Raw genomic sequence first — 19,153 nt, forward strand, 5'->3', positions numbered from 1 at the left:
TAAAAAGCGCGCTTTTTCCTTTTCGCTACAATAAAGGAACTGCCAGGACACACATAAAACCACTAAACGAACAATCTAAATGCCTTCCTTTCAAACGAATAAAGGTTCATCTGTAAATAACTGCTTAATAAATGTTTTGGGATGTATGTAGGAACCGCTATATACTCTTTAAATAATCCTCTAACAGAGAGCGTTCCATAAGCGCTAGATAATGCATGTTTGATATCAAATTGAAGCTACGATGTTTCCAATATCGTGATGAATGAATATATGTGTTTGTGCAATGCACAACAGTGTATTCCACTTATAAGCTTTTGATAGGGAACAGAAGTGCAGAATGTCAATTCTAACTGGGATAAAGTATGCACGAAACCGGAGTCGAAAGCAGGCGTGGACACGCCCCTTCGACCTCGGGATTGGACAACTGCCCAGGGCACGGCCCAAAATTTGCACCTCAAAACGCAGGAACAGAGCTCTCTGAGTTGAGTTGAGAACGAGAAGAATCGAGTCGGAGTCGAGTCGAGAAGAACTCTTCGGAACCACCGGGAGGGGAATTCGGGTCGCTGCAGGAATCGCCAAGGAAACAGAGAAACTTCGGAACTTGTAGAAGTCAGAAGACTCCGAACCAGAACGACCCGATACCCTCGACTCCGGTCCGCTCCGTCACATCACTCCACGGACACTCACTGCCCTTTCCATAACCAACCCGGTTCATCCAAAGCGAACCACCAAGCTAGAGAGACTTCATTCAAACGGCCCGGGAAAGCCCGACCACGTCATCCCACGGACGAGCCTGCCCAATCAGCACGCCGGGATTTCCCCAGACACGCCGAGTGGTAAAACTACCTTTCCGTCTCTACTGAATTGGCGCAGACACATATAAGCGAGGCTAAACCTAACTTTGCTTTGTTGGTGCTCTTAGTGCGATCTCAGAACTAGCTAACAGACTTTGGACAGACAATTATCCATTTCCCTTCCAACCCGTGAATGTGTGTATGAATGCATGTGTGTGTGTGTGTGTGTGTTTATGTTTAGTCTTCTCAGTGTAGTCTTGTCAAATAGTAGGTACTGTCGAATAAATTGTGTTTCATTATTACGAATTCTTGTTTGTGTGTTATGTAACTGGAAAGTCAAACTCATGCCCAGATCCGTTGTTACCTGCTCGAGGTAAAGCGAAGAATCCAATTGATTTATTTTGCTGATCACAGAGTAAATTCATATTGGTAACATACATTTAAATTGCCCTAAAACGCTGGACGTATTAGGTGATTTAAAGGTATACTTGAATTGCATACCAACGTGAATCTTTTCAGATTCAATTCCCCAAACTTGAATTGAGAGCTGATTCAAATGACAATTCATAATTATCATAATTAAAATTAGGTGTGAAAACCCTACAACGCTTTCCCTCTATTGTCGAAAAGGTATTCGTTCTCATGGAAAGTGTCAGGCGGGATATGAGGACAAATGCAGGGGTGGTGAGGGTATGGATTTTGGCTGAGATCCGTGCCGCTGTGACTCGAGCTCCTTGGAGTCCCAACGCTAGGATCGGTTTCCATGTGGAGAGGACACAAAGACAGGAAGATAAAGACCTGCCCCAACAACATCAAACAGAACTGAACTGTGCAGTTTATTGTTGCTCTTCACATTCTGCTATATGACAATCACTACTCATCACAAGTATCATCATCCAGGTCATTGAAATGAAACGCAAGGCATTTATTAGTTGAGTTCTATGAGCTAAAAGAGGATTACAGCTATAGAAGAGGTATGATGGATGATGCTGATATAATTACATTTGGCATCATTTTCTTCAAGGTGAAGTGTGTCATTTCTGCACCACTGGCGACACCAGAAATGCACAAATAACTAGATATTTACATTTTGTGATGAAAATATAAGCCGTGCTTGCCAACGCAAAAACGTGCTGCCATAGAGCTGAGCCGGTTCCTTGTGTGTTTTGTCTGCGTTAAGGTGCTCTAAAGGTTTTGAAACTGTAATGCAATACTATGCAATGCGTAGCTTTCGGTCACATGACCGACTCGAAGACCTAAAGGGCAAAAACATCCACAGAACTGCAGCACGACTCTGTCAGTTTTCCATCTATTTCCATGCAAGCCACAAATATTTAGATCACCTCTTAAAATAAGGTCTCACTTTATGTTAGGTGGCCTTAACTATTATACACTTGCATCGGTAAATAAGTACAATGCACTTATTGTATTGCAAAGTACTTTTGCTGCTATCGAGGTGGGACACGGGTAAGGTTAGGGACAGGTTTGGTTTAAGGGTGGGTTAAGGTGATTTCAACAATGAGTCAACAGTTCAGTTCATTCCAGATGTAAATGTATGTTCTTTTTTTAATTAAAATTCTAAAAAGTTACTTCGACTTTCCAAATGATTTAAGGTCTCATTTACAACCATTGAGTACATTCAGGAGTTTGTTCGTATCATATAAGCGACCGGTGATAAAAGTGCCATAGAAGCACAGTGTGTTTACTCTTTTACAACAACCAGCAGCTTATTTATAGTCATCTAAGCGCATTAAACTAGGATAGGAGAAGTATTTTAACATTTAGGAACAAAAAAACTACACAACTCGCCTTTACATATAATACAGCCGTCACCTTAAAACACCGAAACACTTGTTAGGCCTCTGTGCTGTCCTCTGTTATAAACAGACGCAGACAGGGTTTGTGTGAACACCATAATATTTCACCTCACAAATGAAACAGATTATCTGCCAGAGAGCAGCCACTGCTGATAGAGACTCCTGCTGTGTACAAATTCACAGCAAGTTTCCCACAGCTAGATCACAAAACACCCAAATTTCTCAACCGAGGTGAACATTTAGGTTCTTCTTTCGCTGTTTTCATATTAGCGGAGCCAGGGGAAACACAATTTGAAGCGGCGGCTCAGATCCACCACGAAATTAGGATGCATTTCTCACGCCGAAACGGGCTAACAATTTTAAAACAATCAACGAACGTTTGATGTTTTTTTTTCCACTGAAGTTTACAATGGTGCCAACAAGCAATGAAAAAAGCATTAGGTACGACCTCATTATGCCAAATCACTCACGATAGCGAGACAGAAGCTTAAGCGTCTGTTTTCTTTGCACACAGCACTGTCCTTATCATCAGTGATCTGTGACTCAATTAGTACAGACAGCAATTGACTGTAATGAATTAGGAACCCGTTGACCCAGGTAAGTTGGATATCAATCTGTTTCCCAATAGGAGACACAAGTCACACTTCATCCGTCAATATGGTCCTGCTATCGAATCGTTATCAGTGATCACAAATCGATAGCGCCCTGATTCAGGTGTCTGAGCGTATTGTTTTGTTTACCGAACAGAAAATGAAGGACAGACGCCATATTCTTTGTGTACTCAAGGCGAGAAGCAAATGAATTACTGATGAATACAGGGGTTTAATGAGCAATTAATAACCGATCACGCGTTTTTGACCTTTCGCGTTGTGATTTGATCAAATAAATCTGATAATGAATTTCACCCGGGCAACATGAACAGATCTGACAGTCGCTTTGCGGCAGTTTGTGACACAGCGCCTCCTGCGGACCATTTCAGTAAAGACCCTTCATAGACTGGAAGGTGAGAAAGGTGTCCTGCTCGCTGCCCGACCGGTCTATTTTAGTTATTAAAGTTAAGCTAAAAACATATACCACCTTGTTGATTCTGGCCAAAAATAAGCATTAACTTAAATTATATTATGTATTTTTGTAATATTATGTAATTATGTAAATTTTCTTGTAAGGATGTTTTTATATTATCTATTTAATTTTACATGTCTATATAGTTTTTTATTATTGTTTATATCAATTTTAATATACTTTAGTACATCGGGCTAAGATAACTAAAACTGAAATTAAAATTGTGTTGAAAGTGTGGGTGTAAAGTGAGTGAGATACATTACATTTTTTAATATAAACAATAAACTATATAAAATTAGTTAGCAATGGTTATAGGAGTATTAAATATATTAGTAGTGGTTATAGTAATATTAAATACCTATATAGTTATTTTTTATTTCAGTTTTAATTTTAGTTCATTTAGCCTTTACTAAAATATATTAAAATTCATAAAAAAGAATTATAAAAAACTATACAGACATAACAAATTAAATAAACAAATAATGCATTTAAATAAATTAAACTGAACTAAAAAACTGTAAAAGAAAATTCAAAAGAAGTACATAAAAAATAAATGAACAAACAAATAAACAAAATACATTAATAAAATAATAAAAAACTAAAGTAGAATTTTAAAAAAAAAAATTCTCTTTGTTTTTTAATTATAACAGTATATCGGTGATACTAAAATAAACTGTTGGTCTATAGACATCCATCTTTTATTATGACTCACTTTGGAAATAACCATAATCAGCAACCTGATTCACACAAAGGGGAGCAGGAGAGCTGATGATGTGCTCTTGATTCAGTCTTAAAAATAGTGCAAGATGATTCACAGTGATTGTTACGATTTATTTATTTTTTCGGACAGGATACGGTCAATTTGTAATCCACGTCATATGGGGGGGCGTGGAAGTTAATATTGCCGCAAATGTATTCATAAAGATTTATGTGTGCCGACGTGCAAGCGGTAAGCAGCGATAAAGAAATAGCTGCAAGACATCCCGGGAATCTTGATATTCCGTCCTGCTTCGGAGCCGCGCTGGATGTTTTCTCTCTTGTCAGACGAAGGCAGAAGAGTTTTATGGAAATGAGCCCACCTGCCACAGGGGGGTCGGCAGTGCATGAAGCGCCGGATACAGTCAATCTCTGTTTGCGATTCATCACCTTTTCTTCCTCTCCTTTCTGTTTTTAAGTTCCAATTTCAGATTCCTTCAGTCCCGTCTTTCATCTCTTTTAGAGATGGGGTAATTTACACTCGGTTCTGGTCTGACGTAGCTCTCGGTTATCGGTTCACCTCACGACGGGCATCGCCGGCTCTTCTAAAAGCTTCGGCTGTGACTCACTAGAGCCCTCGCTTTGACGAGATCAAGGCGAAAGGGCTTTTTCTCCCCCTCCTCGGCCTCCAAAACAACCCCTTCCCTCCTTTAATTCGATGTCCGCAGACACATTTGATTTTGTCGAACACGAGAAGCGGGGGGGCTCTCTCACCCCGCTGACATCATAAATCTGGGCTACTTTGAAAAGTGTGACGGCCATGTTTAAACAGACTCATTCCTCACCTCCGCCGGGGCGAGATGGCTCTTCCTGAACGTGAGATGAGCAGAAAGAGGGGGGATGCTCGCTCATTTATGCTGTGCTACTGCCCTCTGCTGCGCGCTACGCGACCAAAGTTTTTCAACACCTTCTAAACCTTTATGACTTTTTTTGTTGCAGGTAACACAAAAGGAGATACTTAGCAGAACGTTATATTTTGACACAACGAAAGCGAATAGCACGTTATGTGAGAATTTAAAGACAATGCTGTCAGTGGAGGACGCGCTCAGTTTAAGGTTGTTTATTACGTATTTCTGTTCAAATGTTTGGGGGTCGCTATGATTTGTTTCTTCTTCCTTGAATAAAAGTGTCAAGCTGCATCGAACTGGGTTTCTTCCACAAACGAAGGCCTCAAAATGTCTTGAATTAGAGCAGAAAGACTTACATTGATAAAATGTGTGTGTGTGTGTGTGTGTGTGTGTGTGCATCCACTTTCATTTTATGAGAAAAAACACACAAAAAAATTCACCATTCCTTAAAACCACTTCATTTGTCATCCACAACTAAAACTAAAGGGTTTGAAAGAGCACAAGGTTCAGTAAATGTTGTCATAATGACAAATGAATAATTTTTCTTCATTCATTGATGAGTTCTGAACACTATGAAGCTATTTTCATGAGCCCTAAAGGCAGCCAATTACAATGTAATAGATTAATGCAACAACTGCAGAGAGAGAACAAAGAATAAACAAAATAACCTGGGTTTAGCTCATTTTAAGTGTCAGACTTCAATTTAGCCTCGCTGTGTGCTGAAAGCAGGAGTATGTTTTCTAATGGGCCAGATAAAAGGAACACTGATGCTTTGTGTCTGTTGTGGTTTACCACAATAACAAGTTTAGGCAGCGTACTGTATTTCATCTCCTCAGCTGCGGTGAACCTGCCGAGGATGCAGTGAGACTGGACTTGAGTGGCTGCTCTACAAATGATGTTAGTTCATTTCAGAAGTCAGGAAAAAAGTGCCTTTCCCAAGACTAAAAGGGAACGAAACAGAAATTTTCGATTTATATTCTGTCTATCTGCAAAACTGGAGTCACGAAGTGCAGTGTCAGTACAAAGAAAAAGAAGGTAGAAAGAAGAGAGATACATGTTCAGTCGTATCGGATGCTTTGTTGAAGGGCGGAAAGAGTACTGAAACAATGGAAACATTCAAGTTCAGCTTTTACACATATGGGACTCTGGACCACAAAACCAGTCATAAGTCACATGGGTATATTTGTATCAATAGCCAACGATATATTCTTTGACTCAATTTTCCTTTTATGTCGCAAAAAGTTGTGAATACAGTGACTTCATTTTGTTAAAAAACGCAACACACACTCACGTCAAAGGTTCATGGGGAAAAAAGCTTCATTAATTTTTTTGATAAAGTTCTATATATACAATACAAGGACAAGGAAACTTTATATTCAGTTTAACTTGATGTAACAAAATAATTGTAAAATAAATTATACAAATAAAGACATTCTTTGAAAAGATTTTTTTATTGAAATATGAGAGCTTTCTGACTCTTTTCTGGCATAAAAGTAATGACTTTATTGATTGTTGAATAACATTGTTTTTTTGTTGTTTTTTCTTGTTAATTATCAAAAGACGTTTCTCCTAGCAACTGAATCACAGACGTCACATGGACTATTTTAATGATGTCCTTACTATCTTTCTAGTCCTTGAACATGTCAGTTGTGTTGCTGTCTTTGAAGAGTCAGAAAGCTCTCAGATTTAATAAAATATATTATACTTTGAGAATTTTATTTTTGGGAAGAATGTAAAAGAATGTAAAAGAGTGGCAGCATATATTTTGCCACCTAATATATTTCCAGTCTACGAGCCACATGGTAGGTGGTAGGTTCTGCCGTCTGCAGTCTCAATCTGCCAGAAAGAGATAAGTACTTTTTTTTTTTTTTTTTTTTTTTTTAACTCCAAATCAATTTTACTGTGATAACGCAATTTCTTTTCTTCCCTCCCAACCTCTGATGGTAACCATGACGAAGAATCAATCCTAAACTGGAACAAATGCAGTCAGTTCATAGAGAGAAACGGTTCCTATTTGTTCCCAGCTGGTCAATACGCATTTGAAGCCCAGCCGAGAGCACTTTAATGAATGCGTGCTGGCTTGTTTACCATACGAGACAGAGACATCATTTCAGACTCCATGTTTCTGGCCTGCACTTTGCCAGTGCATCATGCCATGATTACTATGAAGCCAATATAGGAATATTCCAGCATAATTTCCACAGCTGTCGAGCATCTGAATACTGGCACAGGTAGGGAGAAATATCATGCCAGCTGAATGTGTGTGTGTGTGTGTGTGTGTGTGTGTGTGTGTGTGTGTGTGTGTGTGTGTTAATTATGTGTACTGCTCTGGAAATACAGGTGTAACTAGTCAATTTAAAGTCAATGTGAAATTGAAATTGAAAAGGTTTACCTTCTTTTAGGATTGATTTATGCATGTTTTTCTTAAAGTTAGTTGTTTTCCTCTTTGGAATTAAAAAATCAACACTCTAGATTTTGAAAGTAAAAAGTAAATAATAAACACTTGCACTACCATTCAAAGGTTTTGGGTCAGTAACAACAAAACTAAACTAAAATACTAACTTTTTATTAACTAAGGACACTAACTGATCAAAAGCAAGAGTAAAGACAGTCTATTCTATTTCAAATAAATGCTGTCAAAAATAACATTAAGCATACTGTTTTTAACATTAATAATAATAACAACAATAGTAACGTTTCTTGAGCAGCAAATCAACATATATAAATGATTTCCGAAGGATCGTGATACTCAGAATTGGAGTAACGATGCTGAAAAGTAAAATTTGCATAGGAATAAATTACATTTTTAAAATATTTAGTATTTAATTCTGAAGTTTTGAATTTGCACAACACTGATGATTTCATATGCAGAAACTCTCACACATTTCTATAAACGACGACCTTTATGTTTGAGGTTTTTATTGAGACAATCAAGTAAAAAAGTGCAAAACCCCCCGAAAAGCAAAGACCAGTAACATAAGCGGCATTAATTTTTCCCATCAGTCATGTTGACTGCTTTGCCTCCGAGTATTGATTAACAGACATTGTGGGTGAACGGCGCTGCAGAGGGCCTGCCTTCAGATGTCACACCATCTAAAATCTTTATGGACTCTCAACATTCTTGAGTCAAGCGAGACTGTAACCGTGCAGAAATCCAATTACAGCCCGATGCGATGCGATGACTATTAAACGGATGATTTACACGGTTCGAGCAGAAGGCGCCCTGTACGGAGCTGTAGTCGTACTGTACTGTTAATTCCTGAGAAATGGTTGTGTGGCATGCTGATTGATAATATCGACCCCGACCGAAGACCAGTCATCAGGGGCCACCACGCGGAGGCGTCAATAAGCGTCCATTTAAAGCAAGCGCATGCCGGTGAAAATGGTGAAGAAATTCAATTTTCCATCACTCGTTTCAAAGAGCGTTGTTGTGTGGTCCTTGACACGTCCCATCAAACAAAAGCACCGCTGTGCAGCCGAGAGACTTCAGACTGGCAGAGCACTTAATGTACGCGGTTATCCATTCCCCAGGAGCTCGCTTCTGACAGAGCACCAGCACCTCTAGACTCCATCCACGCTATTCACCGCCGCTGTGAAAGACACAGCACGTGGATCGAGCGTTCTTGGCGAGAAAATTATTGACAAACTGGACGGGTCTGCGTGTCTCTTTTGATCTGCTTAATGTGTCCTTGCTGAATGAAAGTATTACACAGCAATATTAAAGAGACAATGTAAGAAATGTTTCTTTAGCAGCAGATAGTATATAATGACATTGATTGCGACCTTTAAGACTTCACTAGTGATGCTTAGCAGCTTCATTTTTTAATTGTGATTATATTTCACATTATTACTGGTTTTCAGTCCAGACAAAAGCAACCTTGAGATTCAATAAAAGAAGAACATGTGGCAGTCTTACAAACAGCCTCGACTAAAGACTTAGTATATTTATTCATTTGGTCACGCTTTATATAAGGTGGCCTTAACTACTATGCGCTTGCATCCAAAAATAAGTACAGTGTACTGAAGGACACTTTTGCTGCTGTTGAGGTGGGATACGGGTAAGGTTAGGGACAGGTTTGGTGGTACGGGTAGGTTTAAGGGTTGGTTGACTTTAAATCATATGTTGAATGGTATATTTTAAGCCTTAAGACCCCACTGAAAGATTCATTTTGATTAATGGTTAATTCAATTTTATTTGTACATTTTTCAAGTGGCCGACATTTCTGTAAATCTACTGTGTACGGGACACAAAAACAGTTTTTTTTTTAAATGATATAAAATATAGCAAAGTAAAACAATAAATTAATAATAAAAAAAAACTGTAGCAAGAAAAAAAATATTGTGAGAGCACAGTTCAACCTTTCGGATTCTGTCTGCATAATACATACATATACATCCAAACGAATAAATATAAGGAAAAAATCTGAATTTTATGCCACAAACAAAACCACTGGAGGCATGCGTGTTTTCAGTGAACATGTAATTAAATAAATGAATAAGTGAACACACAGAGAAACGTGAAAAATGAGAAAAAGTATGAGCTGTCAACAATAGATAAAGTTAGTTTGGGCAGGGAGCAGAGGCAGTGTGTGTTCATCAGCTTGTTGTATGAGAGCTGCTGCTTCGGTGTAATTTATGAAGTGTGAGGCTCCTAACGGCATCATCAACAACACCCTCTCATGCCCTCCTCTCCCTCTCCATGTCTGCGCCTCTCCTCTCTCCTCCTCCCTCCATTCCTCTGCCTCTCACTATCTCCTCTTCTAAAACGTAGACAGCCCCACAATGCATTTTTCAGCTCTGCTCTTTAACGCTCCATTCATCACCGGCAGAAGAGCTTGTCTCTATCTCCTCCCCAGCGCTGGCCGAGAGGACATGTTTCCACATTAAACACCTATTCCTCACCCTGTGATAAAAGTGCCCCTGCTTTCATAGCTCAGCGTCTTCTGTCAATTAAAGAGGACTCGCGTCATTTTTCAAGATTGCATCTTAGCGAAGAGGCTCTGAGAAAAAGAGAAATATTGATCGGACAAGAATTGATATGATTGGAAATGAATTAACATGTTGCACCAATTTACTAACGGGTTGCACAAACACTTGCGATGAATATATAACATGTTTCAGTAACGTCACGATACAAAGAATAAAGGAGAGCTTCAAGGAATGCAATGCAGTGAATATATATACAATATCCCCAGCCTTATAAATAAATGAATTTATAATTAGACTAATTAATTCCCTATCCTTACAAACAAACAAGCAACCAATAATAAATAAATAAATAAATATGCAAATATTCTCTTGACTGCTGCCACCTAGCAACTTGGAAGAAAGATAATAAATAATTAATAGTACATACATTATTAATAATAGTAGTATTTATCCTATTTATCCCATCCTAGTTTGTTTTTACTCTTTTAATTGCAATTTTGTATAAACTTACAAATGCTACAATCACTACACACTTTCCCGCATGTCGATTAAATAAATTAACTAATAAATAACTAAATAAATAAATATTTCACTGACTGCTGCCACCTAGCAACCTGGAGGGAAGGTGATAGATGACTAATATTACAAAATAAATACATTATTGGTATTAGTATTATTTAATATCATGTTTTAGCATTATATGTTTTGTTTGTTTGTTTGTTTTAACTCTTTTTTTAAATAACCAATGATAAATCCCTACACGGTTTTCCCCATGTCAGTAAAAGCTGAAGCTCAGATCTCAGTGATGATCAGATCTCCACCACTGAGTGTCACCCTATTCACATTTTCCAGCCAGCATTGCGTCTTTAGCTCTTTTGTGGCTCCCATTTGCCTCCATCGAAAACCAACTGAACTCATCACTTGATAACGTGGATGGCTGATTCCCCACACCACAGCTGGAGCGCATACTGTGCGATCCTTCACAAAAAGAGAAAGACTATTATGAGACATTTTCTCTCATTTCGTCTCATTGCAACAAATTTAAGTTCATAAAGCACTGAACAAATCCCGCCATTGTGATATAATCCACTACTGTGCATTTATCTAAACAACGATTTAGCTGTAAATTACATGAACAAAGAACGTAAACAGACTTTTTGTCAAGAAAATTCTATTAAAATGTAATCAAGCTACAACAATGTATATTTTCCCAGTACTAAAGAGTCCAGTTGTTCATTGCTAACTTTGTACAACTCCACATAAAAAAAAACATGTTCCATTTTTTATGGCATGCTGAGATTAATAAATTTGCAGTCTATATATAAACTATAAAATTAAAACTTGTCAATCTACTTCTGAGATCACGCGAAGCAATTTAATGTAACAGTTAAGTTACTCATGGTTAAATGAATTATAATTAAAAGATTAAAACTATTATTATTACTTAAAAGCTACAGATAATATTTTTTTGTATTTCAAACAGGTAAGTTACTTATGGTTTGAAATGGCCTGTTTTCTTTTCCACAAATGAATAAAAGCATACGGGATTTGAATTAAAGGAGAATTGGAAAACGATGACAGAAATTTTGAGCAAGCAACCCCTTTAAAACCTCTCTTTATTTAAAAAAAATGGTTTAAATATGCATCTATGCTTTGATGGAGATGTTCGTGAATGGATCAAATGAAAGGCTGTACAATTCCAGGATTACACTATTAAAACAAAGACCACGGCGAGATGTTCAACGATGAATTCATAATGTCAATCACTTTCATTATTGATCGGTGTGGATCTGGTGCGCAGAGGTTAAGTAGAGCATTATGGATAGTAATGGGCAGCATCGACTCTGCAACACTTTTCATCTTTATTCTTCCTTGACAAGGTCAAATAGTGACAATATAAAAACATGGCCTAATCGCAAGATGTGCCGAATGGCTTTTCTGTCAAGGTCAGCAAATGTCACAACGCAAACTCACTTCGGTCAGAGCGAGCACATATAAATGCATAACGTATTTTCCTTGGGTCAGAACAAAACAGTTGTTTTTAAATTGGATCCACGTTCGCGGCTGACCTTTCTTGATTGAGTGTAATAGCAAACGGAGCTAATGCAGAAAGGTCAGTGGTACAGACAGCTTTAATCATATAATTGGCACTTTTTTTCCTGACGAGACAGCTCTGTTGTGTTGGGTGCACATCCCACATCCTCTTCAAAAAATCCACTGCACATCCACAGAGTAATGACATGTTTCCTGTCATATCCGAGCAAACAGTGATGCCTGTTTAATCATGGAGCGAGACTGTCCCGATTTGACACGGAGAGCGTGTGTGTGTGTGTGTGTGTGTGTGTGCGTTAACAGTCGCTTCCAGCTCCGGCTCCTCACCTCCTGATGGACTTATTACATATTCCCCGTCAACATCTAGTGCATCAGCGAGCCCAAAAATCATATATGCACATCCTACGAGAGGATAAGAAGTTCAAGCAATGCGTAATATGCCACAGTATGGTACACTCAAAAGAAAACAGTATAGTAAAAGACGCTGAAGACGATGAAGAAAGTGGGCTGCATCAAAGGATTACTTGCTAGTGCCATAAACGTGAGACCAAAGAAAAGCCGAATACAAAGTCAAAACAAAATATCAAAGACGTGCCATGGCAACTCTGAGCAACAACATTAGGAAATGAATCGGTGGCATTTGTACCGAATGTGTGGAATGGACTGAATGAATGATTCTTCGACTCGCTCACAAAAACAATCGCTTGTCGCCACCTACTGCACTAACCCTGTAACCTGCGTAAAAAACAGCGAATGTATTTACATGAACGCTCTTAAAGGAATAGCTCGTGCAAAAATTAGTCGTGAAACTGTGTCGTCTAAGATGTAGATGAGTTTGTTTCTTCATCAGAACAGATTTGTAGAAATTTAGCATTACATTACTTGCTTGCTCATATGGATTATCTGCAGTGAGTGGGTGCCGTCAGAATAAGAGTCCAAACAGCTTATTAAAACATCACAATACACAGTTCAGCCAATTAATGCCTTGTGAAATGAAACTTTTTCTTTTTCAGCCGAACCCCTTAGACGTAAAACGTGCTTGAACATTTTAATGATTTAATGGCGCTTTGCATGTGCCGCACGTGGTTGTCTGAGGTCGGTTAATTACAGCATGTCATGCAAATATTTAATCGTACATTTATTTTCATTCTTTTTATTTTAAAATTCTTTATATACAGGGCTGCATAACTTGGCCAAATAATAATTGAAAAATGATTGCAGAAAAATTATGTTGTCACACAGCAGAGGTTTTTAGCCTTTTTCTTTGAGACGCCAAGACCTTAAATGGGCGTTTGAGAGAAAGGAAAAATTATAAATGTGTGGTGAGGTGCTTTATGAACCTGGTGGAAATTCCAAGTCGTATAATAAATCGTGATTGCAACTTTTCACAGTATCTAAAAGTGTATTTGTCAATTGCATTGAGATTTTGAGTTTATTTCAGCCTTATTTATTTTTATCAGGTTTACATTCATTATTAGCTTCTCATCAACTCACAAACCCCATTTGGGAAACACTGAGTTAAAGCAGAAGCAGAGCAAAAGCAGTCCTTCAAAGACAAAGGCACACTGCTCCAAGTGAAACATAGATTATAGGGGGCAGCCTTTACCCCCTTGTCTTTGCATAGTTTTCATAACTGAATGAATGTAAATATCCCAAATCATATTCTAGGAGGCAGCAAAGCCAGTGTTCAGGCTCTGGGGGTTTTATCACACAGACAATATTGGGATCTGTTTGCTGATGCATGCTTTCCTCATGCATTCACATTATGTATATCTATAAAACGGCCTTTGGCTTCTCTGAGCCCACTTGGCCAGGACACATATTAGATTGAAAAAAAAAAGCATCTACGCTCTGCATTAAGACTTCTATCTCTTCTCCATCAGCCTATCATTATGTGTGCATCACATCCAGCACCTGTAGTGTGTTTGCATCTGTATTACAGCAAAACATGACTCAGATGGCAGATCAATCCCTGCTAAACGAATCACCATATGAGTGCCATTTGAGTGCCAAATAATTATTCCTACATGAACTGAATAATTTAGCAGAGTGGATTATTTGTTGTATGTTGTTGAGAGATTTTCAAATTAATGTCAGCATGAGATAATCAAAAAGTGATTAGTGAACATGATAATTATACAGTACACTCAGTACACTAGAAATCTGTAACGGAACTTAATTTGTGTCTTTTTGTTTGTAATAAACTAAGCAAGTACATAATCTAGTTGCATACAAGTAATGCTCTCAGGTTAATTTTTTACATGCCACTGCATGTTAAAGCGAATTTTTGATCAAATCATTTCGGTTTCCATTGACTTTCATTATGTATGGAAAAGTACAATGAACGTCAAATGGAACCGAAATTGTCTGGTTACCAGCATACCTCGAAATTTATTATTTTGTGTTTTACAGAATAAAGAAAGTAATACAGGTTTAGAACAACATGAATGAACGTGAGGTGAGTACACGATGACAGAGTTCTTATTTTCTTATTCCTTTAAGTAAAATTTACGCGCTAATGACCTTACACTAAATCAGGAAATCCAGCTGAGGCCTATTTATTCTGCACAAGTGATGTCAGAATAATTATATTTATGAGATTAATGGGCATGGGCATAATTCCATATTATCTATAATTACCGATGGGAAATGTAGAATTTTGGTGGACATGACAATTTAATAAATCATGGTGAAAACTAATTACTACCGATCATTAGTGAGCTTTAATTGTGAATGTGGACTCTACAGTTTTATGTCGGTGCATTTTGTCACTAAAGCCAGCTCTTCGTGGCAGGACAAGGATGAAATTCAAGCAAAAATACTGAGGCACATCAGCCATTTTTACACCTAATGCACATCTGTTGCTTTTCATTCTTGTGCGGTAGGGTTTAAAAGCTTCATATGCCAACAGGTTAAAAGAAAAGAATTGCCCTGGGCATCTATTTTGACTAAAATCACTTAAATCGAGTTATAATTACCACTTAGGAATCTTAAAGAGGACCTCAGCACACAAATTGATCAAATTTAGTATATTAACACTAAATACAAAACTAAGAACTGTGTAAATAAAAAAAAATGGAAGCTGCATTCAAGTATTTAGTACAAAATGGCACACTACCGAGTGATGACTGTTTATGCTGAACTTTTAAAATGAAACGATTCACTCTTGAACACGGAAGCCATTAAGAGCACGCTCTAATCATCCATTTTCTCTCATATTGCAAAGTCTACAGACTGAACACAGACCTCACCTCCAGCCTCGGGACAGATGTAGTTTATCAAAGGCTCGGGTCGGTCCCAAACTCTCCTTCCCATGATGCCCTAGGGCCTCACTTCATCAGAACAACTAGACACCCGGTACATAGCCATACCCTCGGAAAATAAGGCCTGCCATCTATTGACTGATAAGAGAAGAGTCTAACCTGCTAAAATAAAATTACAGACTTCTCATATATTTCATTATTATTTCCTATAGCGCCAGCAGTTTGAGGCTCCTGAGAAAAGCCCAGGGCAATTCACTTTTTATGAGACCCAGCTGAAGTGTGCACTTATCTGCTTTATTTTACCAGGATGATTTCGAGTCGGAAGGAAGCAATTGAAAATGTAATAATAATAATGTGTTTATTGCGGAAACTTATAAGGATGAAATAAATGAACACGCTAAAGAGCACGAGATTTTCAAACGGATCGAGATTATTGCTGTATTCGCGCTAATTAAAAACGTTTTCCTTTTCTTCTTGTGTGTGGACGGCAAATCAAAGCTATTCATATTCGCACGTGAAGCTGTCGCTCTTCTGTTAGTCACTGACTAGGATGCAGATGCTGGAAGTGGGACGCGTTCTTCCGTTCCACAGAATCTGTCACTGTTTTCTCTCCTCTCTCTGTGTTGTTAAAGGGGTCATATCATGAGGAATGCAATTTTCCTTGATCTTTCAAGATAAAAGAGCTAGATGCTGTGAAAATAAACTGTAACTTTTAGAGCTTAAGACTTCCTCTGCAGTGAAAAAAAAAAATAAATAAATTCTTGAAACTGAACTGCAACAATGATCGTTCTGAAACAGATAAAAACATCAACACATGACCATCCACATCTGCATGTCATTAGCACAGATTGGGGACTTTTTTATAATCATTTTTACATTTGATAGACGATTGTATTGTTTTGCTTTTATTATTATATTATTCATCAAACTCTTAAAGAGATGGTTCACCCAAAAATAAAGATTCCGTCATGATTCGTTCACCCTCGGGTTGTTCCGAACCTGTATGAATGTTTTCCTCTGTTGAGTACAAAAAAAGTATGATATTTTCAAGGATGTTGGTACCCAAACAGTCAACTATAGACAGAGCAAACAGCAAATGTTCACTGTCAATGTTGATTATCATTCACTGCAGTATCTTCTTTAGGGAGTACTATCCCTTTAAAAATGGGAGGTTTTGCTAAATAAATCATTTGTGGTTTTTCAAAACAATATTGCACTAAATAGTTCTCAAAAAAAAAATTTGTGTAAAAAAAATAATAAATAAAAATGATTAACCTTAAGACCTATACCAAGATTTTAACTATGCAATCATTTATAATAATAATTATCTTAAAAAGTTATCTTTTAATCAAAGCAAACATAATCATAATGTTTAACATAACATTTTTTTAAGTGGAACAAGCATAATTCATATTTCATTTGCAAACATATTACCCAATCACAGCACGCTTTTAAAGGAGACAAGCTCCTAAGAACTGAACTCAAAATATGGTACAGGATGGCCATTTATTTCTAAAAAAACGATTAGTTTAGACAATTTAGTCAGATAATATCAGACATTTTTATAGACATTTTCATGGAACTACTTCAGCAAAAAATACAAGCTTCCCATTTCCGTTTTTAAACCCTTCAATACAGTTTCCCCATAGACTCCCACTGTAAGTAATGTGCACAGTTTGTTTTTTCCAACTCAGGGACGAATCTAAATTATTTTCGGTTTAAAATACAAAGCGCGCTATCAAGCCCGGGTTGTTTTCAACTCAAAATATTCTTTCAGTTTGTTTTTCTTTCATGTTTTATTTTTAGTCATTTCTTTATTTTACGCTCATGGGCATATCTAATGTCCCGTATCAGGACAGACAGGGAGAGAACAAACACTATGTCATAAGCTTTTATGCAAGCTGCCTTAATTAAAGATTAATGACGAGACGTCTATCCTCTTAGGAACTACTTAGATCACCAACAATGTTCCCAACATGAATTAAGAGCACCATTTTGCCTTTGTCAATCAGCACAACACTTAAAAATTTACCATGATCCACTCTGCACACAGATTAGAGGCCGAGCGAAGAGGAATCACCCAGTGTCTCGCCGCGCTGATTTTATTCCTCTGGCATTGGCAAGATAAATATATGTCAGTGTGCGCTGGGCTGCCCCCTGTGCTGCCGTGATTATAGCGTTTAATAACTCGCCTTCAGTAATACATTGACATTGTCCGGCCAGGATCCTTGCCAGGAAGGCTTGATTTACCAAACCCCTTGAAGGGGGAAAAAAAATCTCATTCAGCAGATGGATTGCTGAAAAGGCTCTCCAGCAGGCCTATAAATCATTCTTTAATCAGAGCCTTCAGTGAGAGCGCAGAGCCACCGCTGGCCCACTGGAGGACCCCTGACTCGATACTGTCTGTGTTACTGCTCTTCACATCCTTGTCTCTTTTTGCCCCTAATCCCCTATCCCCTATCCCCACCCAACTTGTCAAATGCTCGCAGTTTTGAAACAAAGTGCCTCCAATTTACTGCGGTGTAACTGCCACTTAAAATGCTAAACAATTTGTTAGTAATTAGTTATACAGAGAAACTGGGTAGTAAATATCATACGCGTCAGTTATGAGTGAACCACAGTTTTTGGGAGAGTTTATAGGTTTTCATGTGAAAGAAATGTCTTGTTTGATATTATGAGAGCAAATCATTGAATACGGGAAGTGTTTGCAAGGTTTAGGACTTTATATGTTTGGAAACATATTTTATTATTAGTGTAAGTTTTGTAATAAACTGCATAAAAGGCACGCATAAGTAAACCTGATATTTGTTTTCTATATGTGAAATGATCTGAGCTTATTACTTTTTGAAGGACAGATTCTCATACATATCCGATAATGCTTTCCGTGTTTTATGCTTTTTCTGGGTTTAATGCTTTTTTGTTTTTGCAGTTAGTTATCATGGTACCTCCCCTAAACAGCATAAAACAGTGTTGTTTATTTATTTAATATTTTGGATAAGCCAATATTTTTAATAGTTTCAGTTTTCGTTTAGACTTTAAATTCGTGCTTCATTTGTTTGTTTGCTTGTTTTAAATATGATTTTTTGTTGTTGTTGTTAATTTTAGCGCTATATAACTACTATTTGCATATCGCCTTATTTCTGCTTTATTTCGGTCATTCATTTATTGTTTTGACTATCTGGTCAGTAAAACTTCCTTCGGTGAATGCTGAAGGTGACAAGAGAGATTAGTGTCAGTCCCTGGTGTTTCCATTAGCTGCGTTTCACTCTGTCTGTGGCCTGACTGACAAATTGTGAATGCCCACACTGTCAGGAGAAACAAATGTAGCGGCCGTAGAAGGACATTAATCAAAACAACTTGAGGTTTTTCCCCTTATTACTCGTTTAAATGGACTCTGTGGCCTCAGTAGACACGCGCGTATCTCTGAAGCATTCATACTGCGAGATATCATCAATTCAGCTTCCTGGCACACTCAGAGTTCACTCAGTGGGGCGGATGCTAATGTTAGCTACCTGGGCTTTGGCCCAACATCAGACCTCGTACCAAGGAATACTGTCAGACATCTGACGTTAATCGCTCACTGCCCGTTAATCTCCTCGACTGATCAGAAAAGAGAGTTTAGCCTTCGCAGA

Source organism: Puntigrus tetrazona, chromosome 3 (assembly GCF_018831695.1).
Source record: "Puntigrus tetrazona isolate hp1 chromosome 3, ASM1883169v1, whole genome shotgun sequence".
NCBI lineage: Eukaryota > Metazoa > Chordata > Actinopteri > Cypriniformes > Cyprinidae > Puntigrus > Puntigrus tetrazona.